Source organism: Mesoplodon bidens (assembly GCF_964165515.1).
Source record: "Mesoplodon bidens genome assembly, chromosome: 9".
NCBI lineage: Eukaryota > Metazoa > Chordata > Mammalia > Artiodactyla > Ziphiidae > Mesoplodon > Mesoplodon bidens.
The window spans coordinates 30854308-30874050 of record NC_138166.1 but is presented as its reverse complement, the minus strand read 5'-3'; the positions used below and the strand labels follow the sequence as shown (position 1 = coordinate 30874050).

Sequence of the window (19743 nt, the reverse complement as noted above, 5' to 3'; positions counted from 1 at the left end):
GTGTTTTTTCTTGTAAACTTCGTAAGGAGTAAAAGCGTTGAATCTTGTACTATGCTTTACATTCCTTACCTCCTGGCCACGATAGTGTCTCGTTGTTTGATGGTTGATTTTTAACTTAGTAGCTAAGGGAAGTTAGTGCCAGTGTTGCCGTTTCACAAATAGGTGCCTTAAAAGCATAGAAAAGGGTAGATTGTAATACCTTTAGCCAAAATGGAGAACACAAAGAGGTGGTTCAGGTTTGCTAAGGGAAATGAGTTTTGCTGTGGATGGTCTTAGTTTGGGGAGACGGTAATGGATCTATTTTTATTAGACACCGGGTAATATTTGTAATTCAGGAGAGATGTCTGGGAGAGAGTGGGGATGGTCAGGAGAGGGAAGACTGATTTGAGAGACGTCATACAGAACAGTCGCTGATTCTCAGTCATGGGGTGATGCCTAAGAGGTTGTCAGATCTTAAAAGGCAGGAGAAGGTGTAGTTTGAACAACACTAGAATTTCTATTTGGGAAAAACAGTCTGTTTTCAAAATGTAAGCTACCAAAAGAACACATGATTTTTATGTTTATAAAAAGTCGTAAAAGATTGAGGAACACTAGTATAGAAAGTAGTTAAAGCCACGGGAGGAAATGGAAATTGCCCAGGAGAGCAAGTGAAATAAGAGAAGTAGTGATGAGCGGAGGATGATGAACTAGTGAAGGAGATGGAGAAAAGGCCACAGAGTTAGGAAGAGAACTGGGAACTAATCTTCAAATGTCACAGAATTACAAACTTTGGGATCGTGCAGGCTTCACTAACTATATGGTTTTGGGTAATTTTGATCCTAAATTTTAATATCTGAAAATGGAGGTAATAAACACTTCTCAGACGTTGTGAGAATTAACTGGAACATTTTTGGAAGCTTAATTAGTACAGTGCCTGGCACAGAGAGAGCTGAGTTAGTGCTGTCATTCTGGTGAACTCTATGTCAGCCTCTCTCCATCTTCAAGCGTTCCAAAAGGCTAAGACTGGGAAAATAGGCCTTCGATTCTGGTGTTTAAGATGTCATTGGTTCCTTAGTGAGAATTTCAGGTGTGGCTAAGGTAAGTACTAGATAAAAATGATAGGCTTGAAGTGGAGATGGGTTGACTATACTCTTGCAAAAAAAATTGTCAGGAGGAAATTATCATGATAGGAAGGGAAGATAGGGTCTTTGGAAGGTTTAGGGGATATGGGAAAGATAGGTTTCTGTTGAAAAAAATAAAAACAAGAAGCCCATTTTATGTTCCAGTGAAAGATGAGGCACCTCTCTTATTTACTGTAATGAGGAAGGACAGTAACATAGTGGCACCCTAGGCTTTTAGACACACCCTTGACTGCACTGCAGGAGATAAAATGTCAAGCTGTGAATAAGCAGAAAGTTTGTTTTGCTGGACAGTGTTAGAAATTTTCTGATCTGTAACCCAAGGACAATTAAAAAAAATTATTATTGGGACTCAAATCTTGTAGTAGCCACCAGAAGAAGGATGTGGTCATATATCTATGGCCTGTAAACATAGAAACCTCCTTACTATCATGCAGATAATCAGGGCTATTGGTCAAAGAATAAGATTTATTTAAAGTATGCCTTGAGATGTGCTTCAGGTGAAAGGTATACATGCAAGAAGAAATAAATGGGAGCAGCGTTACTTGTGAAAAGTTGGTTAAAGAATTCTATTAAACACAGCTGGAAAACATTGAGTAGAATCATGGTCTAAGTAAATGAACGTTTGACTGTGAATCAAGAGAAAATGAATTTCATTCAGTACTGGCTCTATTCCTAGGTAGTTTTATGACCTTGGGCAAATACTAACCTTGCCATACTACAATTTCCTCATCTGTAAATGAAAATAATGTGCTCTGTCTACCCCACAACTTTTTGTAATTATCCAATGAGGCCTTAATTTGCTTTTTCAGACTACCTCCTGAATATACAAATATAATTTTTATTCTAGAGTCTAGACAAATGGATTTATTCATTCTTCTGCAATACCACTTTCCTTATTTCTTTTCCTTAAGCCTCTCCACCTGGCTCACAGTTGTTCCTCTTTCCTTTTCATAACAAGCCTGACTTAGTCTTTATCTCTTGCTCATTTGGGGCCTTCAGTAATAGTCCAGTTTGATTTATTTGCTAGCTATTGAAATATTATCTCCTGGAATGTGTTCTGTTGCTATTGTTATTAATTAATTTTTATAGTTTAGAGTCTCATTACTCTGGTGAATTGGAGGGCCTAAGGTTTTTCTGAGATTAAGTTCTTAGTTTTGCAAGCTAAGCGTATGAAGGGATAGAGTTGGTTAGTGGCTGTGGCGCTGAAGTCCGTGTCTCAGGTGAGGCTGGGCTGGGAAACCAAGGAAAATTTAGCATATCAAGTCCCTGAACATAACCTAAGTGAAGGGTCAAAAATGGAGAATAAGCAAGACAGGAAAATTCAGAATTTGAGAGTGAATCATGTTGAGACAGTATAATTCAGAGGCTGCTGTGGTACCTGTCGGAGCTGTTAAGGATACTGAGTTGGTTCAGAGGTTGTGTTATATTCTGAACTAGATTGTAAATTCCTTTAGGATATTACACAATACATATTTGGCAATGATTTTTTTTTTATGGCTTTTTTGGGTCTTCATTGCTGTGTGTGGGCTTTCTCTAGTTGCGGCGAGCGGGGGCTACTCTTCAGTGCACAGGCTTCTCATCGCGGTGGCTTCTCGTTGCAGAGCATGGGCTCTTGAGCGCAGGCTCAGTAGTTGTGGTGCATGGGCTTAGTTGCTCTGCAGCATGTGGAATCTTCCCGGACCAGGGATAAAATCCGTTTCCCCTGCATTGGCAGACGGATTCTTAACCACTGCACCACGAGGGAACTCCCAGCATGGTTATAAAACAATCTATCTTCCTAGCCCACTTTTTTCTTTCCTTTTATATTGATTGAGCACCTACAATGGGCTAGGCAGTGAGACTTGTTTACTTTAAGACTCCCATTGAAGTCTCATCATGTAAGTTTTAAAAATTTCTAGTAAGTTTTATAATCCACATACAATAAAGTGCACCCATTTTAAGCGTACGGATTGATGAGTTCTAACAAATATGTATATCCATGTAATTACCACCTCCCATCAAAATAAAGAACATTTCTGTCACCACAGAAAGTTATTTCACTCCTTGTTCCAATCTCCCTTCTCCCACCAGTGGTAACCATTCTTCTGATTTCTAATATCATAAATAATTTTTCCTGTATTTCAAATTCATATAAATGGAATCATGTAATTTATATTCTTTGCATCTCCATTATTTTGCATAACATATTTTCATGATTCTTCCATGTTGCTACATGTATCAGTGGTCCATTCCTTTTTATTGTTGAGTAGTATTCCATTCTGTGAATATACCACAGTTTATCCATCCCCTCTTGATGGATATTTGGGTTATTTCTAATTTGGGGCTATTATGAATAATGCTGCTATGAACATTTGTATATAGGTCTTTTTGTGGACATAGGCTTTTATTTTTCTTGGAATTGATAGATCGTATGTTTATTGAATGTTTAACATGGTGAGAAACTACAGAAGTTTTTAGTAACTGTTCCTTGCAGCAACGTATGAGAGTCCCAGTTGTTAAACATCCTTGTCACTCACTGGGTGTGAACTGGTTATCTATGTAGTTTTTTAAAAAATTGAGATGAAACTCCCTAACATAAAATTCATTTAAACTATCTGGAAGTGTATAAGTCAGTGACTTTCAGTGTATTCACAGTGTTGTGCAACGATCACCACCATATAATTCCAGACATTTTCAATACCTCAAAAAGAAACCCAGTACTCATTAGGCAGTCATTCCTTATCTCCCCCACACACACCTGTGGCAACTCCTAATCTGCTTTCTGTTTCTATGGATTTGCCAATTATGGACATTTCATATTGATATAAATGGCATAATAAAATAAGTGTTTTTTATGCCCGGCTTCTTTCATTTAGCATAATGTTTTCAAGGTTCATCCACATTGTAGCATGTATCAATACTTCAGTCTTTTTTTTTATGGCTGAATAAAATTAAATTCCCTGGTAGGGTTATACCACATTTTGTTTATCCATTCATCAGTTGAACATTTGGGTTATTTCTACTTTTGGCTGTTATGAATAACACTGAACATTTGTGTACAAGTTTTTGTTAGACTCTATTTTTCAGTTCTCTTGTGTATATACCTAGGAATTTCTGGGTCATATGATAATTAAAGTTTAACATTTTCAGGAACTGCCAAGCTTTTCCACAGTGGCTGCATCATTGTACATTACCACCAGCAGTGTAAAAGGTTGCCTATTTCTCCACATCCTCATCTACACTTGTTATATTTCCTTTTTTTTTTTTTAATTATAGCTTTCCTACTGGCTGTCAAGTGGTATCTCATCGTGGTTTTGATTTGTATTTCTCTAACGATCAGTGATGTTGAGCATCTTTTCATGTGTTACTTGGCCATTAGTATATCTTCTTTGAATAAGTGTCTTTTCAGGTCCTTTGCCCATTTTTAAATTGGGCTCTTTTTGTTGTTGAGTTGTAAGTGTTCTTAAAGATTTTGTATACTAGACTCTTATCAGATAGTTATGCAAAAATTTTCTCCAATCCTGTGGCTCGTCTTTTCACTTTATTGGCAGTGTCCTGTGATACACAAAAGTTTTAATTTTGATAAAATTCAATTTTATGTTTTTCTTTTGTTTCTTGTACTCTTAATGTCATATTTAGGAACCTATTGCCAAATCCAAGGTCATTTGGCTTTACTTCATCTTATCTTCTAAGAGTTTTGTAGTTTTAGTTTAGGTCTTTGACCCATTTTAAGTTAATTTGTGTATATTGTGTGAGCTAAGGGTCCAACTTCATTCTTTTGCCTGTGGATATCCATTTGTCCCGGCACCATTTCTTGAAGTGACTGTTGAAAATCAGTTGACCATAGATGTATGAGGTTGTTTGGGGACTATCAGTTCTATTCCATGATCTATACGTTTATCCTTGAGCTACTTCCACACTGCTTTGATTACTTACTTTTAGTAAGTTTTGAAATTGGGAAGTCTGAGTCCTTTAAATTTGTTCTCCTTTTTCAGGATTGTTTTGGTTATTGAAAGGGTCTCTTGAAATTTCATATGAATTTTAGAGTCAGCTTATTCATTTCTACAAAAGAGCAGTTGGAATTTTGAGAGTGATTGCATTGAATTTGTATAGTATTGCCATCTTAACAGTATTATGGGTTCCTATCCATGAACACAGGATGTTTTCCCACTTACTTAGGTCCGCTTTAGTTTGTTTCAGCAATGTCCCGTAATTTTCATTGTACACACGTTTGAACTGTGCAGGTCCACTTATATGTGGATTTTTTTTTTCATTAAATATGTACTAGAGTACTACATGGTCTGCAGTTGTTTGAATCCAAGGAAGCTGAGATACAAGAGGCCAGAGGGCATAACTATAAAGTTATGCTCAGGTGCTTTTCTAACTGGAATTGTTTTCTTAGTTTCATTTTCAGATTGTTAATCGCTATATAGAATTACAATTGATATGCTGATTTTCTTTGCTGAATTTATTTATTAGCTCTGATAGGTTTTTTTGGTGGATTCTTAGGAGTTTTCAAGATATAAAATCTTGTCATCTGTGAATAGAGATAGTTTTACTTCTTTCTTTCAAATCTGGTTGTCTTTGGTTTTATTACTTAATTGCCGTAGCTGGAACTTCCATGATTAGCAAGAAAGCAGACGTCTTTGTCTTTTTCCTGATGTTAGGGGGAAAGCTTTCAGTCTTTCTCCATTAAGTATGATGTTATATGTGGGTTTTTCTTAGGTGCCCTTTATCATGTTGATGAAATTCCCTTCTTTTCCTACATTTTTGAGCGTTTGTATAATGAAAAGATGTTGGATTTTTTTTTTCAATTTTTACTGTATTAACAGTTCATGATGTGGTTCTGTTTATCTAATTAGTATGGTGAATTCCATTGATTGATTTTCATAAGTTGAACCACCTTTGCATGTTTGGGGTTAAATCCAACTTGGTCATGGTGTAAATTGTTTTAATATAAGGCTGAATTTGGTTTACTAGTATTTTGTGGAGAACTTTTGCATCTATATGAAACTGCACAACTCAGATGGGACTTGAACCCAGCCAAAACTCAGATTGGAACTTGAACCCACAGGCTGAGACTTCTACTCAGCCAAAACTCAGTCAGATTGGGACTCGAACCCACTGTCTTCTAATTGAGATCGCACACCTGGTCTCAGGACTTAATGAAGCTCAGGTTCTTTATGTCTCGTTGCAGAAAGAATTCAGTGAGAGACAAAGTTATAGATAAGAAGTGGATTTATTTAGAGAGATACACATTCCATAGACAGAATGAGGTCCATCTCAAAAGGTGAGAGTGGCCCAGAATATGGGGAGGTTAGTTTTTATGGGCTGGGTAATTTCATAGGATTATTCCAACTATTTCAGGGAAGGGGCGGGGATTTCTAGGAATTGGGCTGCCGCCCACTTTTTGTCCTTTTATGGTCAGCCTCGGAACTGTCATGACACCCGTGGGTGTGTCATTTAGCATACTAATGTATTACAGTGAGCGTATGATGAGGCTCAAGATCTGTTGGAAGTGGAATCTTCCACCATCTTGGACCTAGTTGGTTTTAACCAGTTTATGTCGTATCCTCAACGGCTCTGTCATTTTTTTTTTTTGTGGTACGCGGGCCTCTCACTGTTGTGGCCTCTCCCATTGCGGGGCACAGGCTCCGGACGCGCAGGCTCAGCGGCCATGGCTCACGGGCCTAGCCGCTCCGCGGCATGTGGGACCTTCCTGGACCGGGGCACAAACTGGTGTCCCCTGCATCGGCAGGCGGACTCTCAACCACTGCGCCAACTCTGCCCGCTTCCCTCCTGTTTCACATGTACATATAAGATACATTAGTCTGTAGTTTTCAAGTGATGTCTTTATATGGCTTTGGTATCAGAGTAATATTTGTTTTATAGAATGAGTTAGAAAGTATTCCCTTTCTTCTTGAGTCACTTTTGGTACTTTGTATGTTTCTAGGAATTTGTTTATTTCATCTAGGTTAAATGATTCGTTGACAGATACTTGTTCGTAATATTCTCCTATAATAATTTTTATTTCTGGGGCTTCCCTGGTGGCGCAGTAGTTGAGAGTCCACCTGCTGATGCAGGGGACACGGGTTCGTGCCCCAGTCTGGGAAGATCCCACATGCCGCAGAGTGGCTGGGCCCGTGAGCCATGGCCGCTGAGCCTGCGCGTCCGGAGCCTGTGCTCCGCAACAGGAGAGGCCACAACAATGAGAGGCCCGCGTACAGCAAAAAAAAAAAAAAATTCTGTAAAGCTGGTGGTAATATCTCTACTTTCATGCCTGATTTTACTAATTTTGAGTCTTCTCATTTTTCTTTGTCAGTTTAGCTAAATGTTTGTTAACTTTGGTGATCTTTTTAAAGAAGCAACTTTTGGTTTCATTGATTCTCTATGGTTTTTCTTATATTTTGTTTATTCACATTCTAATCTGTAATATTTCTTTCCTCTTCTTGCTTTGGGTTTAGGTAACTCTTCTTTTTTTGGGGTTCCATAAGGGAGGATTTTAGGCCATTGATTTGAGAGATCTTTCTTATTTTTTTTTTTTTTTTTTTTTTTTTTTTTTTTTTTGCTGTACGCGGGCCTCTCACTGCTGTGGTCTCTCCCGTTGCGGAGCACAGGCTCCGGACACACAGGCTCCGCGGCCATGGCTCGCGGGCCCAGCCGCTGCGCGGCATGTGGGATCTTCCGGGATAGGGGCACGAACCCGTGTCCCCTGCATCGGCAGGCGGACTCTCAACCACTGCGCCACCAGGGAAGCCCCTTTCTTATTTTTTAATGTAGGCTTTTACAACTATAAATTTCCCTCTTAGCACTGCTTTCGGTGCATTCCTTAAGTTTTGATATGTTGTATTTTCATTCATTTCAAGGTGTTTTCTAATTTACCTTGTAATGGATTCTTTGACCTATTGGTTATTTTAGAGTGTATTGTTTCATTCAACATTTTTTAATTTTCCAAATTTCCTTTTGATACTGATTTCGTATTCTACTGTGGTCAGAGAAGATGCTTTGTATTATTTTAGTCTTTTTAAACTTCTTGAAACTTTTTTGTGCCCTAATGTATGATCTATCATGGAGAATATTCCATGTTCACCTGAGAAGAATGTGTATTTTGCTCTTGTTTGGTGGAGTATTCTGTGTGTTGTTAGGTCTAGTTGGTTTATAGTATTGTTTTAAGTTTTCTAGTTCCTTGTTTATCTTTTGTCTAGTTCTGTTCATTATTGAAAGTGAAATATATTGAAGCTTACAACTGTTGTTGGGCTATCTTCTGTCAGTTTTTGCTTCATATAATTTGGGGCTCTGTTGTTAGGTGTATATATGTTTATAATTTTTTTATCTTGATAGATTGATTCTTTTATCATCATATAACATTCTTCTTTGTCTGTTTTAACAATTTTTGTCTTAAAATTTATTTTGTCTGATATTAGTATTGTCAGTCTAGCTCTCTTTTGGTTACTATTTTCATAGCATATCTTTTACACTTTTATTTTCAACCTATTTGTGTATTTGGTACTAAAATGAGTTTCTTGTAGACAGCATATAGTTACATCACTTTTTATATTTAACCTTCCAGTCTGTGTCTCTTAGAGAGTTTAATCCATTTATCTTTAATGAAATTATTCAAATAGAAGACTTGCATTGCCATTTTGCTCTTTGTTTTCTGTATGTCATATATTTTTGTTACTCAGTTCCTTCACTGCCTTCTTTTGTGTTAGACGTTCTAGTGTACTGTTTTGATTGCAATTCTCATTTTTTCTGTATATATTTTAGTTATGTTTTTAGTGGTTGTCTTGAGGATTACAATTCACATTTATAACAGTGATTTCAGATTAATACCAACTTGGTTTTAATAGTATACAAAAATTTCACTCCTGTATAACTCCATTCCCCCAACCCCCTTATGTTGTTATTATTATAAATGACATATTGTTACTGTTGTATGTATAACATATATAATGCATGCAACATGTATAAGCACATATATAATGTGCATTTAAATGTGTATATTATAAATATGTAACAAATATAAGTATTATATTTGTATATGTTATGTTGATATATATAGTAAACACATAACATAAATAAATATGCAATGTTAATGACATTGTATGTTACAAATAACATAATATTATAAATGGCAGTGATTAACATAGATTTTTAATTTTTTAAATTAATTTATTTATTTTGGCCACATTGGGTCTTTGTTGCTGCGCACAGGCTTTCTCTAGTTGCGGTGAGCGGGGGCTACTCTTGGTTGTGGTGCGTGGGCTTCTCATTGCCGTGGTTTGTCTTGTTGCGGAGCACGGGCTCTAGGTGCGTGGGCTCAGTAGTTGTGGCACGCGGGCTTCAGTAGTTGTGGCTCACGGGCTCTAGAGCACAGGCTCAGTAGTTGTGGCGCACGGGCTTAGTTGCTCCGCGGCATGTGGGATCTTCCCAGACCAGGGCTCGAACCCGCGTTGGCAGGCAGATTCTTAACCACTGCGCCACCAGGGAAGCCCTTAATTATTGTTTTATATAATTGTATTTTAAGTCATTAGAAGGGAGAAAGAGGAATTACTAACCAAAAATCCATTAATGCAGACTTTTATGTTTATGTATGTAGTTGCCTTTACTTATGTGCTGTTCTTTTACTTTCAATCTGTTTTTGTGTTTGAATATAAAATAGGTCTCTTATAGATAGGGTATATTTTTGATTTTTTTTAAATTCTGCCAATCTTTGCCCTTTTTTGGATTGTTTAATCCATTTTACATTTAAAAGGATTCATGTCTGCCATTTTTCTATTTGTTCCTGTACATTTGTATAGTCACATTCTTCCTTCATTACTGCCTTCACTTGTTTGAAATAGATATTTTCTCATATACCATTTTAGTTTTCTTGTCTCTTCTATTATGTTTTTTTGAGTTATTTTCTTAGTGGTTGCCTAGGGAATTATAATTAGTATTTTAATTTATAACAATCTGGTTCAGATTAGTATCATTTTAACTTCAACAGTATATGGCTCCATTCCCTTCCCCCTTCCTTTGTGCTATTGTTGTCATACAAATTACATCTTTTTTTTTTTTTTTTTTTTTTTTTGCGGTATGCGGGCCTCTCACTGTTGTGGCCTCTCCCGCTGCGGAGCACAGGCTCCGGACGCGCAGGCCCAGCGGCCATGGCCCACGGGCCCAGCCGCTCCGCGGCATATGGGATCCTCCCGGACCGGGGCACGAACCCGTATCCCCTGCATCGGCAGGCGGACTCTCAACCACTGCGCCACCAGGGAGGCCCACAAATTACATCTTTATATATTGAATGCCTTTCAACAAAGATTTATTTTATTGCTTTATCCAGTTTTCTTTTATATTCATCTGTGTTGTTACCTTTGCCAGTGCTCTTTGTTTCATCATATGAATTCCAGTTACTACCTAGTTGTGTGTTTCATTTTAGCCTGACTGGATTCCTCCTAGTATTTCTTGTAGGACAAGATCACTAGTGACAACTTCTATCTGATTTTGTTTATCTGGGAATATCTTAATTTTTTTCTCAATTTTGGAGGATAATTTTGCTAGATATAGAATTCTTCATTAACAGTCTTTTTTGTTCACTGCTTGAAAATGTTATTCCACTGCCTTCTGGTCTCCATGGTTTTAGATACGAAATCAGCTTTTAATCATTGAAGATCCTTTCAATATAATGAATTGCTCCTCTCCCTGCTTTCAGAATTCGCATTGTATTTGGCTTTTGGCAGTTTGATATAATGTTCTCAGTGTGGCTTTCTTTCAGTTTATCCTACCAGGAACTTGGTGAGCCTCTTGGATGTACAGTTTCTTTTTCCCCTTCCCCCCTGCCCCCCCATTAATCAAAGTTGGGAAGTTTTGGGCTTGTATTCTTTCCCCTTCTATCCTCTCCTTCTGGGACTCTCATTATGTGTAGGTTGGTATGCTTGATAATGTCACACAGGTCTCTGAGACTCTGTTCATTTTTCTTCATTCTTTTTCTTTTTGTTTCTCAGATTGAGTGATCTCAATTGATCTTTCTTCAGGTTTGCTGATTCTTTCTTCTGTTCCCTCATATATGCTATTGAATCTCTCTAGTGAATTGTTTCAGTTTTTAGTTTAATTGTTTCTTTCTGCTTTTTTTGGTTCTAATTTGCTCTTTTTCTGGTTTCTTAGGGGAGGTGCTTAGATCATTGGTTTTTAGATTTTTTCTAATATAAGCATATAATGCTATAAATTTCCTTGTAAGCTCTGCTGTAGCTGCATTTCACAATTTTTGGCAATTCTTGTCATTTTCTACTTCCATATAGGTTTGGGGAAGTATTTTATCAAATCCACAAATGAAAACAATTGGGGATTTTAGTTATGATTCCTGTGAATTTATAATCTGGAAGAACTGATATATTCATAGCATTCATTATTTCAGTTCATGAAGTGGTATTTTTTTTAATTAATTTATTTTGGGCTGTGTTGGGTCTTTGTTGCTGCACGCGGGCTTTCTCTAGTTGCAGTGAGCGGGGGCTGCTCTTTGTTGAGGTGCGCGGTCTTCTCATTGAGGTGGCTTCTCGTGTTGTAGAGCATGGGCTCTAGGTGCGCGGCCTTTAGTAGCTGTGGCACGCGGGCTCAGTAGTTGTGGCTTGCGGGCTCTAGAGCACAGGCTCAGTAGTTGTGGTGCATGGGCTTAGTTGCTCTGTGGCATGTGAGATCTTCCTGGACCGGGGCTTGAACCTGTGTCCCCTACATTAGCAGGTGGATTCTTAACCACTGCGCCACCACGGAAGTCCGAAATCGTACTTTTTTTATATTAAGACTTTTTAAAAAAAATTATACTTTTTTAATTGAAGTAGAGTTGATTTATAGTGTTGTGCTAATCTCTGCTGTATAGCAAAGTGACTCAGTTATACACATAGACGTTCTTTTTTTATATTCTTTTCCATTACGGTTTATCACAGGATATTGAATATAGTTCCTTGTGCTATACAGTAGGACCTTGTTTATCCATCCCATATATAATAGTTTACATCTGTTTATCCCAAACTCCCAGTCCTTCCCTCCACCACCCACCTCCCCCTTGGCAACCACAAGTCTGTTGTCTATGTACGTGAGTGTGTTTCTGTTTTGTAGATAGGTTCATTTGTGCCATATTTTATTTTATTTTTTAAAGATTTATTTTTGAGGTGGACCATTTTTTAAAGTCTTTATTGCATTTGTTACAGTATTGCTTCTGTTTTTATGTTTTGGTTTTTTTGGCTGCAAGGCATGTGGGATTTTAGATCCCTGACCAGGGATCGAACCCGCAGCCCCTGCATTGGAAGGTGAAGTCTTAACCACTGGACCACCAGGGAAGTCCCTGTGCCATATTTTAGATTCCACATGTAAGTGACACATGATATTAGTCTTTCTCTTTCTGACTTACTTCACTTAATACGATCATCTCTAGTTGTATCCATGTTGCTGCAAATGGCGTTATTTCGTTCTTTTTTAATGGCTGAGTAGCATTGCATTGTATATATGTACCACATCTTCTTTATCCATTCATCTGTTGATGGACATTTAGGTTGTTTGCATGTTTTGGCTATTGTGAATAGTGCTGCTATGAACATAGGGGTGCATGTATCTTTTTGAATTATAAATACTTTTAAATTGGTTAAATTGTATATATTTTTTTACAGATGTCTTGAGAATATGTTGTGAGACTTATTGCCAGAGTATATGAAATTCTTCCATGCTCTTGTACATGCTGTTTATTTTAAATTTAATTTTCTATGTGTTACAAGTATATAGAAATGTATTTAACTTAGCATATTGATTTTTATAGCTAGCAACATTGCTAACTTATTAGTTTTAATAATTCAATGATGGGCTTAAATTTTCTGTGCTCACAATTATGTCATCTGCAAATATTGATTTTTTTTCTCTTTCTAAACTTTATATATACTTTCTGCTTTACCTAGATGGCTAGAAAAACTTTAATAACATATTAAATAGGTGTAGTGGTAATGTATATTTTTATCACGTGCTTGATGTCAAAAGGAAACCTTCAACAGTTAATTTTTTTTAATATTCATTTATTTATTTATTTGGCTGCATTGAGTCTTAGTTGTGGCATGCGGGATCTTCACTGCAGCATGTGGGATCTTTCATTGCGGCGCACAGGGTCCTTGTTGCAGTGTGTGGGCTTCTCCCTAGTTGTGGTGCGTGGGCTTCAGAGGGTGGGGACTCAGTAGTTGCGGAGTGCAGGCTCTCTAGTTGTGGTGTGCAGGCTCCAGAGCACACGGGCTTAGTTGCCCCGTGGTATGTGGGATCTTACTTCCCTGACCGGGGATCAAACCCACGTCCCCTGCATTGGAAGGTGGATTCTTAACCACTGGACCACCAGGGAAGTCCCCTCAACACTTCATTATTATGTGTAAGAATGCTTTTTGATTTCTACTTTGACCCATGGGATATTTAGAGGTGTGCTATTCAGCTTCCCAGTATTTAGGGATTTCCAGATACCTTTCTGTTTTTGTTTTCTAGTTTAATTCCATTGTTGTCACAGAACATACTTTATATGATTTAAAACCTGTTAAATTCATTGAGACTTTTCTCATGGCCCAGATTGAAGCCTGTCGTGGAACACTGTTTTTGTATGTGTCTGTTTTTCCCAGTAGCAAGAGTAGTTTCGTACTTGAGGGTGTTTTAAAGAATGAATGTTAGATAGCCTGTCCAAAATTCCCTATGGAAGTAGCTACTACCAAGTGGAGTGTTATTTATGCATTTAAAGTTTTCAGTGATTCGTGGAATCAAATACTTGTGGCTATGAGAAACTCATGTATATAGTGAATAATATTGTATCTCTTATGTTACAGTGGTTAGTTTACATTGTAGTGACTCAAATGACCAAAAATTATAAAACTCAATGAGGATTTCTCTGGTTTAGTATATGTTACTATATTTTTGTGGTAAGGTTGGTGATTGTTTATGTACAAAATAATCATAGCCCTTTCATCACCAAAAAAATGCATGAATTTTTCTGAGTATCTGTTTAACAAATAATAAAATTATGCATATTTTGAAAACACAAAATGAAATTCACAGATACAATTATAATTCACAGTTATAGTCTATCAAATATTTAAGGATCAAGTAATCCCAACCTTACAGACTCTTCTAAAAGAAAATATTCTCCACCTAATTTTATGAGATTAGCATAGCCTTGATACCAAAACCCAATAAGTATGGTATAAGAAACACCAGAAAGTTAGAAAATATTTTGAACAGAATGAAAATCACAACACAATATATCCAGATTTGTGAGATGGAATATAAACAGTGCTTGAAAGGGAATTTTTAGCCCTACAAAGCCTATCTTAAAAAGAAGAAAGATATTAAATCAATAATGTCCACAAACCCATGGTAAAAAGTAAAGAAATAAAGATGATGTGAGAAAGCAGTGATATAGAAAACAAAAACAATGGAGGAAATGAGATCAAAATTTGGTTTTCTGAGAAGGTCAATAAAATTTATAACTCTCTTGCCAGATTGATCAGGAAAGAAAGAGGAGATGCAAATTAACTAATATAAAGAAAGAGAGGCAACATAACTACAGAGCCTATAGCCATTAAATGGACAATAAAGCAATATTATGAACAACATTATGCTCATATGTTTAACAACTTAAATGGACAAATTCCTTGAAATACACAAACTGCCAACACTTACACAAGAAGAAAGAAATAACCCAAATATCCTTATATCTCCTAAAGAAAACCCCAGGCTCAATTCTGTCAAATATTAATCAAAATAAGACAAAAACAATACAAGAAAAGAAAATTATGCACCAGTGGACTTCCCTGGTGGCGCAGTGGTTAAGAATCTGCCTGCCAATGCAGGGGACATGGGTTTGAGCCCTGGTCCAGGAGGATCCCACATGCTGCAGAGCGACTAAGCGCGTGCGGCACAACTGCTGAGCCTGCGCTCTGGAGCCCACGAGCCACAGCTACTGAGCCTGCATGCCACAACTACTGAAGCCCGTGCATCTACAGCCCATGCTCCACAACAAGAGAAGCAACCACAATGAGAAGCCCCTGCACCACAATGAAGAGTAGCCCCTGCTCGCCGCAACTAGAGAAAGCCTGCACGCAGCAACAAAGACCCAAAACAGCCAAAAATAAAAATAGTTAATAAAAAAAAAATTATGCACCAGTATTCCTCATGAACATGATACTAAAATTCTTAGCAAAAATTTAACAAGTCAAAACTAATGCTATACAAAAAGGATAAAACATAATCAAGTGGTGTTTATCCTAGGAATGCAAAGAAGTTTAAAAAGTCAAGCAATGTAAATTGCCATATAATCAGCTTAAAAGGAAAAGCCATACAATCATCCCAATAGATGCTATATTACCTATCTGTTGCTGTGTAACAAATTACTCCAAAATATAGTGCTTTAAAGCAACAATTATTTACTATCTCACAGTTTCTATGTGTCAGGAATCTGGATGTGGCTCAAGTGGGTAAAACTTGGTCTTTCACAAGGGTGCAGTGAAGATGCTAGCTGAGGTTACGTTCATCTCAAGGCTCAACTGGGGAGGGATTTGCTTCCAGTCTCACAAATGTGGTTGTTAGCAAGATTCAGTTTCCTATGACTTGTTGGACTGGAGGGGCCCTAGTTCCATGCTGGCTGTTAGTCAGAGGCTGCCCTTGGTGCCCAAGTGGGCCTCTCCGTCAGGCAGTTCACACCATAACAGCTTCTGTCAGAGCAAGTGAGAGAGAGCAAAGAGTCAACTAGGATGAATGTCACAGTCGTTTATAACATAATCTTTTTTTTTTTTTTTTTTGCAGTACGTGGGCCTCTCACTGCTGTGGCCTCTCCCGCTGTGGAGCACAGGCTCCGGACACGCAAGCTCAGCAGCCATGGCGCACGGGCCCAGCCGCTCCGCGGCATGTGGGATCTTCCCGGACCGGGGCACAAACCCGTGTCCCCTGCATCGGTAGGCGGACTCTCAACCACTGCGCCACCAGGGAAACCCTATAACATAATCTTAAAAGTGACATTTTATCTCTCTGTCCTATTCTGTTCTTATCTCTCTGTCCTATTCTGTTCTTTAGAAGTGGCACAAGGAACAAAAGGAAAAAACTGGGTAAAGAAGATATCACAAATAACCCTGTGAAAAGATGTAAAACATCATTATCCCTTGGGAAAATGCAAAGTACTACCACATTGAGATATCACTACTCAGCTATTCAAATGGGTACAATTTTTAAAAATCACCATACCAAGTGTTGTTAAGGATGTGGAGTAACCAGAACTTACTGGTGAGAATATAAAATGATACAACTGCTTTGGAAAATACTTTGGCAATTTCTTAAGAATTTAAACATGCATTTGCCATTTGATCCAGCCATTTTATTTCTACTTATTTGCTCAAGATTTAGATGTGGATATTCATAGCTCCTTTATTTGTACTAGCCCCCAACTTGAAACAACCCAAATTTCTATCAACCGGTGAATGGATAAAGAAATTGTAAAGGGATGTGGGAACAGATGTATATGTATGACTGATTCACTTTGTTATAAAGCAGAAACTAATAAAACAAAAACAAACAAACAAACAAACAAAAAAAAAGAAATTGTAGTATGGGCTTCCCTGGTGGCGCAGTGGTTGAGAGTCCGCCTGCCAATGCAGGGGACACAGGTTCGTGACCCGGTCCGGGAAGATCCCACATGCCGCGGAGCGGCTAGGCCCGTGAGCCATGGCCGCTGAGCCTGCGCATCCGGAGCCTGTGCTCCGCAACGGGAGAGGCCACAACAGTGAGAGGCCCACATACAGCAAAAAAAAAAAAAAAAAAAAAAAGATATTGTAGTATATCCGTACAGTGGCATACTACTTAGTAGTAGAAAGGAACTAAGTATCAAGGAAAGAAAGTATAATAAATTAGGATTGGAAAGAAAATTCATTAATGTGATAAAGAGTGTTTGTTTAAAAATGAATAGATAAATAAAAAGTCTAGAGCAAACATCATCCTAATGGGGAATCTTAGAATTCTTTTTAAATTCAGGAATGGAACAGTGATACTCATTTTCACCACTCTTTCTCAAATACTCTGTTGGAGATCCTAGTCTGTGCAGTAAGAAAATTTAAAATGGTAGCATAATGATTGGGAATGGCAGAAATCAATGTCATTGTTTGCAAACAGTATAAATTTACAATATATGCTTTTGCAGACAACATGAAAAACTCAAGTCTATAAGTCAATAATTAGAAATAATAGAGGATTTTTTTAGCAAGGTTGGCTGGATACATGTTGAATGTACAAAATTAGTTGCATATGCTAACAACAAGGAGAACGTGTAATTAAAAGGAAGACACTGTTAGTATTAGAGACGATCAAGTATCTAGAGTTAGATTTGCCACAAATATGCAGTATCTCTATAGGACAAATTAATTTTTTCAGAACAATATTAAGGAAGACCTGAATAAATGAAGGAGTAGACCATTCGTGGATATAATTCTCTCCAGTTTTATCTGTAGCTTCAATTCAATTCAAATCAAAATCCCTAAGAGGTTTTTCAAGGTAAATGGTAAGATGATTTTTAAACTTACGTGAAGGACCATAGGGCCAACAATAATCATGACACTTCTGAAGAAGAACAGGGAGGGTAGACTTGCTCTACCAAGTATGAGGACTTATTAGGACACAATAATAATACAGTGTGGTACAGTTTAAGGATGGATAAGTTGACCAATAGAATAGAGAGACCAGAAACAATTCCACACAGGAATGGAACTTAGTTATGACCAAGTAGTATGTCAGCTGAAAGGAGAAAGGAGGGATTATTTAATACTTGGAGCTGAATAAAGTAGTTATCTATTTTAACATGGAAAAAGATAAAATTAGATCACTATTTCACGTGCTATTAAAATACTTTCCTGCATGGATTAAGGACTTAAAATTTGTCAATAGCAAAAGTTTAAAACTTTTAGGGTGAAAATGTAGGTGAATATCTTTTGGACTTTTGAGTAGGGCAAGATTGTTTAAAAAAAACACAAAAGAAGTGTTATGCATAAAGGAAAAGGCCGGGACTTCCCCGGTGGCGCAGTGGTTAAAAATCTGCCTGCCAGTGCAGGGGACATGGGTTCAAGCCGTGGTCCGGGAAGATCCCACATGCCACGAAGCAGCTAAGACCGTGCACCACAACTACTGAGCCTGCACTTCAGAGCCCGTGCGCCACAGCTACTGAAGCCCGTGTGCTTAGATCCCGTGCTTCACAACAAGAGAAGCTACCGCAATGAGAAGCCTGCACACCACAATGAAGAGTAGCCCCTGCTCACCACAACTAGAGAAAGCCTGCACGCAGTAGCGAAGACCCAACACAGCCAATAAATAAACAAACAAACACGTAAATAAAGTTATCTTAAAAAAATAAAGGAGGGGCCTCCCTGGTGGCGCAGTGGTTGAGAGTCCGCCTGCCAATGCAGGGGATACGGGTTCGTGCCCCGGTCCGGGAGGATCCCATATGCCGCGGAGCGGCTGGGCCCGTGAGCCATGGCCGCTGGGCCTGCGCGTCCGGAGCCTGTGCTCTGCAACGGGAGAGGCCACAACAGTGAGAGGCCCGCATACCGCAAAAAGAAAAAATAAAAATAAAAAATAAAATAAAGGAAAAGGCCAATAAATTTGGCTACATTAAGAATTTTGACCCTTACACCGTATACAAAATCAACTCAAAATGGATTAAAGAGTTAAATATAAGACCCGCATTTAAAAAAAATCCTAGAAGAAAACAGGGGAATAGGCTCATAGCATTTATCTTGGCAGTGATTTCTTGGATGTGACACCAGAAGCACAGCAATAAAAACAAAAGACAGGTGGGACTGTATCAAACTGAAAAGCTTCTATACACCAAAGGAAGTAAATAATAGAGTGAAAAGACAGTCTATGGGATGGGAGAAAAATACATACAAACAATATATCAAATAAGGGATTAGTATTCTAAATATATAAGGAGCACCTACAACACAAGAACAAAGAAACAAATAATCTGATTTAAAAATGGATAAAAGACCTTAATAGACATTTCCCCAAAGAAGATGTACAAATGGCCAACAGGAATATGAAAAGACACTGAGCATCACTAATCATCAAGCAAATGAAATCAAAATCAAAGGGTTATCACTTCACTTGTTATGATGGCCATTATTAAAAAACAAAACAAAATAACAAGTGCTAGTGAGGATGCGGAGAAATGAGAACGTTGTGCGTTGTTGGTAAGAATGTAAAATGGTGTACTATGGAAAACAGTGTGGAGATTCCTCAAAAAACTTAAAATAGAACAACTATGTGATCTAGCAATCCCTCTTTTGGATATTTATCCAAAAGAATTGAAATCAGGATCTCAAAGAGAGATTTGTATTCCCACGTTCATTGTAGCAATATGCATAATTCAAGAAATGGAAACAATGTAAATGTCCATCAGTGGATGAACAGATAATGAAAAGGTAGTACATACATACAATAGAGTATTATATACTTCTTAAAAAAGAAGGAAATCCTGTCATATGCTACAACATGGATGAACTTTGAGGGCATTATGCTGGACAAAATAAGTCAGTCACAGAAGGAGCAATACTGCATGATTCTAATCATAAGAGGTATGAAAAGTTGTCAAACCTTAGCAGAAGAACAT

At 37.8% G+C, this 19743-nt stretch overlaps 1 protein-coding gene across 2 annotated transcripts in view; it reads left to right on the top strand.

Annotated features, from left to right (window-relative positions):
- The window catches only part of SLC25A40 (solute carrier family 25 member 40), a 54498-nt gene that overhangs the window by 781 nt on the left and 33974 nt on the right, over nucleotides 1–19743 (top strand). The gene's annotated exons all lie outside the window — the stretch shown is intronic.